Below are 7751 nucleotides of genomic sequence, written 5' to 3' on the forward strand. Positions count from 1 at the left end.
TCTTTCCCCCGTTTGAAAACATTGCTGACCACATCCCTGGCACTTAATAAATATGCCTTTGTTTAATTAATTAATCAGTTTTGTAGATTTGGGACACCACCAGTTTAGGATCACCAACCTTCAAGCATTACTTAGTGATCAATTCCCTGTGCCCCTGGACAGATATCTTTCATATGACTCTTTTAAAACTTCACTCCTCTCTTCAAACTCCTCCATCCTACGGTATCCCACCCACACTGGCAAATGATTTTGCTTCCCACTTTACAGGGAGCAACCGAGGTCATCCGATGAGAACTCCAGCAGAGTCTTTACCTGCATCTATAAATGTGCATACATCCACTTCCCCTTGCTAGCCTTCCTCTGCCTTAGTGGAGGAGTTCTGTCTACCACCTTCTCCCTGGCCTTCCGCAAGGGACTCTGTACATCAAATTCCCTTGAACTTTACCCACATTAACACTCCATGGCTTGGATCTTCCTTTTCTCCCATCCTAGGGCCTGTTTCCTTCAGCATCTGATCATTTTCAAGTTTCTCCTATCTGAAATGGCTCCCCCTGTACCTTGCTTCCTATAGAAACCAACAAATGAGCTTCTTGAAAGAGTATTGTTTGCGGTTTCATTTCCTCATGACATATTCACTCCTCAGTCCCCTGTATTTTGATTTTCACTCGCAACTCCCCAATGAAACTATTGGGCAAAGTCCCCAGTATCCTCCTAAATTCCAAAAACAGGAGATCTTTTCCTTTATTATATTATTCTTTCTAAAGATTATACAATTAACATCCCTTTATAACATAAAATGTAATCACTGTAAATCTAAGTGTAGATGAAAAGAAACACCTCTCACAATTCTTTTCCAAAATAATCCAGGTTAACATTTTGAGGATACATCTCCAATTTTTCTTTGGTATACATTGAAATATAAATATTTATACTTCGTAATTAATATTTTTTCAAAAAAGATATTAGAACAGGTCATTGTTTGCAACTTGGTCTATTTAGTGCATCCTGGTCACATTTCCATATTTGTACATATAGATAAAAAATGTTTTGAATGATTGCATAGTACTCCATCATGTAGAAGTACCATTATTTATTTAGGATAAATTACTAGAAGAAAAACATAGGGTCAGGAGAGAGATCCAAGATGTCTGATTGCTAGCAGCTCAGGATTGTAGCTCCCAGTGAAAGCACAAAGAACGAGAGGATGCCACACTTTCACACGAATTTGTGTTGTTCACGGACCAGGAGATTCCCAGCGGAGGAGCCCCACGGGTCGCCAGTGCGACTCTTGTGGCCGGTAGGGCAGTTTTGCTGGCGTCCCGGTGGGGTGGTTCTTGGTGCAGAGTAAACAGGACTGAGTCCCCTTTTGGTCGACGTTTGGAACTCCAGGAAGGCAGAGTCGCCTATTCAGCTGATTGAAAAAGGGACTCAAGAAGGAAGCCAGACCGGAAATTCCCGGGCAGAACAGCACTAGGAATCTTAACGCCGCTGTTTTGGCCGGCGCAGTGGGTTGCTCAGATTCCGGCACTGGGAATCAACAAGTTGGATGTCCACTCAGAGACCTAATTTGAAAGTCAGCAATTACAAAGACGACAGGTGGATAAATTTACAATGATGGGAAGAAACCAGCATAAAAAGGCTGAGAATACCCAAAATCAGAATGCCTCTCCCTCTACAGGGGATCATAGTTCCTCATCAACAAGTGAACAAGGCCTGATGGAGAACGAGTGCGTTCCATTAACAGATTTAGGCTTCAGAAGGCGGGTAATAAGAAACTTCTATAAGTTAAAAGAACATGTTCTAGCCCAATGTAAAGAAACTAAGAACCTTGAAAAAAGGTTTGACGAAATTGTAACGAGAATAGACAATCTAGAGAGGAATGTAAGTGAATTAATGGAACTGAAGAATACAATATGAGAACTCCACAAAGTATGCACAGGTTTTAACAGTCGAATTGATCAAGCAGAAGAAAGGATATCAGAGGTCGAAGACCAACTTAATGAAATGAAACAAGAAGACAAGATTAGAGAGGAAAGAGTAAAAAGGAATGAGCAAAATCTCCAAGGAATATGGGACTATGTGAAAAGGCCTCATTTACGTTTGATAGGTGTACTTGAATGTCATGAAGAGAATGAATCCAAGCTGGAAAATATTCTTCAGGATCTCTCTCCTGACCCTATGTTTTTCTTCTAGTAATTTATCCTAAATAAATAATGGTACTTCTACATGATGGAGTACTATGCAATCATTCAAAACATTGTATATCTATATGTACAAATATGGAAATGTGATCAGGATGCACTAAATAGACCAAGTTGCAAACAATGACCTGTTCTAATATCTTTTTTGAAAAAATATTAATTATGAAGTATAATATATTATAATATATTATTCAGGAAAACTTTCCTAACCTAGTAAGGCAGGACAGTACTCAACTCCAGGTAATACAGAGAACACCACAAAGATATTCCTCAAGTAGAGCAACCCTAAGACACATAATCGTTAGATTCGCCAGCGTTGAAATAAAGGAGAACATTCTAAGGGCAGCTAGTGAGAAAGGTCAGGTTACCCATAAAGGGAAGCCTATCAGACTCACAGCAGATCTCTCAGCTGAAACCCTACAAACTAGAAGAGAGTGGGAGTCAATATTCAATATCCTCAAAGAAAAGAATTTTCAACCCAAAATCTCATATCCAGCCAAATTAAGCTTCATAAATGAAGGAAAAATAAAATTTTTTGCAAACAAGCAAGCACTCAGAGATTTCATTACCACCAGGCCTGCTTTACAAGAGCGTCTGAAAGAAGCACTGTACACAGAAAGGAACAACCAGTATCAGTCATCCCAAAAACTTACCAAAAGATAAAGAGTATCTCCATAACGAAGAATCTATATCAACTAATGGGCAAAATAGCCAGCTAGCATTAAATGACAATATTAAACTCACAAATATCAATATTAATCCTAAATTTAAATGGATTAAATGCCCCAATCAAAGACACGGACAGGCAAATTGAATAAGAAGCAAAACCCATTGGTTCTCTGTATCCAGATCCATCTCATAAGCAAGGACACACAAAGACTCACAATAAAGGGTTGGTGGAAGACTTACCAATCAAATGGAGAGCAAAAAAAAAAAAAAGAAAAGAAAACAGGAGTTGTAACTTTAGTCTCTGACAAAATAGACTTTAATAGTAACAAAGACTAAAAGAAACAAAGAAGGACATTACATAATGGTAAAAGGATCAATGCAACAACAGGAGTCAATGATCATAAATCTATATGCACCCAATATAGGAGCTCCCAGATACATAAGACAAGTTCTTAATGACTTATAAAGAGACTTGGACTCCTGCACAATTATAGCGGGAGACTTTGACACCACATTGTTAATATTCGACGGATCAACAAATAGAAAATTAGCAGGGACTTCTATGATTTGAACTCAGACCTGGAACAAGTAAACTCAGTGAATATTTATAGAATTCTTCACCCCAGGTCCACAGAACATACATTTTTCTCAGTATCATATTACACCTATTTTGAAAGTGACCACATAATTGGAAGTAAATCACTCTTCAGCATTTGCATAGCATTTCACAGACTTAAATGAAATATTGGTTGGCTGTTTGTTTGTTATTTTCTCCCCTTATTCCTTCCTGTCTCCTCTGTTAAGCACAATTATCGGCATAAAAGAGGTTTTTAATACCTATTTTTAGATTGCATTCCAGTCTGGGCAATAGAGCAAGACTCCTGTTCTCTCTCCCCCTTTCTCTTTCTCTTTCTTTCTTTCTTTCAAGAAAGAAAAGAAAAGAAAAGAAAAACATAGGGTCAAAGGGACCAAGTATTTTTTAATTTTTTAAAACAATTGAGACTATTTTCTTCTAAAAAGTCATTTATATATTCATCTACTATTTATAAATGCCTATTTCTCCACATCCTTGGAAATCAACTTTCCCTATAATTTCTGTTGGTTTGGTAAGTGGAAAACTAAATCCTATTGTTGAGCTATAATTATTTAAGTGTAAGTAACATTGGACATATTTTCACAGATTTATCACCATGTTAGTCAGAAATAACACTATACATTTACAACCATCTGACCTTCGACAAACATCAAGAGGTTTACCTCAATCCAGGATTCTGGGCATCTCCTGTGACGCAGAAATTCCCAAAGAGAAATTAATATAAACACTGATTTTAAATTGGTGATTGTGTCGACAGAAGTCAATTCGAAATGTTTCTGGAAAGACAGTTCGCCAACCCAGGCTATAGGAATTCCATAGCGGAAAATATCAACTTAAGATAGTACCACAACTCCCAAATTACAAAATACGTGAAGACGTAATCCGCCATATGTATTAATTTCCACATAAATCAAATAGGAAGATTAGCACCCTCCCCCAAAGTCTCGAGATAATAGAATAAATTTTAAACTAGAATATTTTTTAAAATACTGGATTATACAATATGTATATTTAAAGTGATTAAGGAGATAAAAGAAAGAATTAATACCACAGGAAAATAATAAGATATAATGAAAAAAGAACAGATAGAATGTTTAAAAAAAATAGATAGAACTTAAATACATTTAAATAAAACTTCTAGGGCCGGGCGCGGTGGCTCAAGCCTGTAATCCCAGCACTTTGGGAGGCCGAGGCGGGTGGATCACGAGGTCAAGAGATCGAGACCATCCTGGTCAACGTGGTGAAACCCCGTCTCTACTAAAAATACAAAAAATTAGCTGGGCATGGTGGTGTGTGCCTGTAATCCCAGCTACTCAGGAGGCTGAGGCAGGAGAATTGCCTGAACCCAGGAGGCGGAGGTTGCAGTGAGCCGAGATCGCACCATTGCACTCCAGCCTGGGTAACATGAGTGAAACTCCGTCTCAAAAAAATAAATAAATAAATAAATAAATAAAACTTCTAAAATTAAAATACAACTATTGAAATGTAAAACCAATTGGATGAGTTAAAAAGCAGATTGGACCCAGGCGAGGACAGATTAAAAACTGGATAATTAATCTAAAGCAATGACTCAGATGGAACACAAAGAGGTAGAGATTTTTAAAACATGAAATTAATAGGCATTCAGGCTGGAGAAGGTCTAATAGGAGATCCAGAAGGAAAGAATAGAGAGAAAGGAAGAGATGACATTTTTGAACAAATAGTGGCAGAAGTTTCTAGAATAATAAAGGCCTAAATCCCCAGGTTGAAGAAGCAGTCTAGAAAAATGGAATTCACACCTAGACAGATTATTTAAAAATAAACTGCAGAACAAACATCAAAGACAAAGGGAAAATATGTTTTAAAACAATCAGAGAAGAAAAACCAATTACCTACAAAAGGACAGCCGTTAGACTGATAGCACACCTTCCCACAGCAACACTGGGAGCCGGAGAAACAGAGTAATATCTTCAAGAAGCAGAGGGAAATAACTTCAAACCCAGAATTCACTGCACAAATAACCTGTCATTAGCAATGGGGTCAAGACGAAGACATTTTTAATTACCAAGAGAGTTTAACAGTCACGAACCCTTGAGGAAAGAAGAGTACACTTCAAGAAGGACATTGAATCAGACAGAAGTTAACTACAAGAAGTGATGAGTATATAAGCAGAAGTATGGCTACATTTGAGTAGTTACTGATTTTTAAATTTTTTTTTTTTTTTTAGACAGAGTTTTTCTCTTGTTACCCAGGCTGGAGTGCAATGGCATGATCTCAGCTCACTGCCACCTCCGCCTCCCGGGTACAAGTGATTCTCCTGCCTCAGCCTCCTAAGTACCTGGGATTAGAGGCGTGCACCACCTCGTCTGGCTAATTTTTGTGTTTTTAATAGAGACGGGGTTTCACCATGTTAGTCAGGCTGGTCTCAAACTCCTGATGTCAGGTGATCCACCTGCCTCGGCCTCCCAAAATGCTGGGATTACAGGCATGAGCCACATCTCCCAGCCTTTAAAATTCTTAATAGCAAATTTGGAGGATGTAAAAACAAGTAGAAGCAAAATATAAAACAACAATAACGTAGAAGATAGGTGAGGTGCTTGGGAATACAGTATTCTAAGATTATTATATTGATTGGGAGGAAAATGATGAGGTTAACGTTACACTTTTTAAGTCAAGTATGCATATACAATATTTAGGTTAACTACTAAGGGAAATAGGAAGTAAGAAGGAAAGGAGAAAAGGGCAGGGAGTAAGAGAGGAAAGAGAGAGAGGGAGGGAGAGAAGTATAACATCTTAACTAGTGGCAGTGGGGAGGGGGAAGGACTAAAAGAAAACTTGATCAACCTAAGAAGACAGGAATGGGGGAGGGAGCTAAAAAAAAATCCTATGGCATCATGTCTAGGGACCATGGGCAAACCACAGATCAAGGGAGAAGGGAGTGTCAGTAATTCAGCTGGACTGGCTATTTAGACAAGCAGTCTAATTGGCGGCTATAAGGAAAAGAAGCTCCTAGCGTTTTGAGGGGGAGGTGGAATGCAGGAGGGAAGACGATCCTAGGTTGAGAAAATATTTCTAAGGCTTTTTTTTTTTTTTTCTGGCATCATAATCACTTCAGCTGCTTCAAAATCCTAACTCATGAGCCATATTCCAGACTCAATAAATCACAATTTCAAGTAGTAGGTCCTAGGATGTATAACCTAAAATCCCTTCTGGTGCTTCTCGAGTGCAAGAAGCAAGTTTGCTCCTGAGGAGAAAGAGGGAAGGAGTTGGCAAGATCTAAGTAGAGGCTTAAGTTCTCAGGAAAATGAGATGGGGCTCAACACAGGATCCTACTTCTGGCACAGAAGCCAGCGATATACCAGAACCTCCAGGCAGCAGATAAACCAGATCTGCAGAGCTTGGCCTCAGCCCTGCTGGCTGGCAAGTGCTCAGGCCTCCCAGATGCCAGCCTTGGTGCCTGATATAGTAAGGCTTTGTGTCCACACTCAAATCTTACGTTGAATTGTAACTCCCATAATTCCCACGTGTTGTGGGAGGGACCCGGTGAAAGGTAATTGAATCATAGGGGCAGGTCTTTCCCACGCTATTCTTGTGATAGTGAATGAGTCTCACGAGATCTGATGGTTTTATAAAGGAGAGTTTCACTGCACAAGTTACCTTCTCTTGTCTGCCACCATGTGAGATGTGCCTTTCACCTTCTGCCATGATTGTGAGGTCGCCCCAGTGATATGGAACTGTGACTGCATTAAACCTCTCTCTTTTGTAAATTGCCCAGTATCAAAATTGTCTTTATCAGTAGCATGAAAACGGACTGATAAAGAAAATGGACTGATCATCAGTGCCGTGGCTGATTCAATGTCCTGGACACAGTTGATGATGGGCATCTCCCACACTGCCAGGCTTGGACAGCAGTGGCAGAGGGACTGAGGCGGGTGTCTGGGTCAGAGGTCTTTGGGATGTGGACTGTGGGCTGCATTGCCATCCATCTTTTGGCCTAGCCCAGGTTTTCTCTCACCCTCACGGGCTCAGGTGGCTGAGGTTGTAGCATGCCCATGCCCAGGACACGTTATAACAGTATGTTCTCAGCATGGCTTAAGGCCTGGTTCTCAGCCGTAGCTGTTCATCAGGAAGTTCCCAGAGAAGCTGTCAAACATGGACATTCTCAGGTCCCACCCTGTGAGATTTTTATTTGTGAGGTCTGGAATAGGGCTTACGCATTGGTATATGTTTAACTCCCCAGTTGATTCTAATGCATTACCAATGCTGGAAATCTAAATCTGTGATTCTCAATCCTAGACGCACATTAA

This window comes from Cebus imitator, unplaced genomic scaffold (assembly GCF_001604975.1).
Source record: "Cebus imitator isolate Cc_AM_T3 unplaced genomic scaffold, Cebus_imitator-1.0 Scaffold231, whole genome shotgun sequence".
Classification (NCBI taxonomy): domain Eukaryota; kingdom Metazoa; phylum Chordata; class Mammalia; order Primates; family Cebidae; genus Cebus; species Cebus imitator.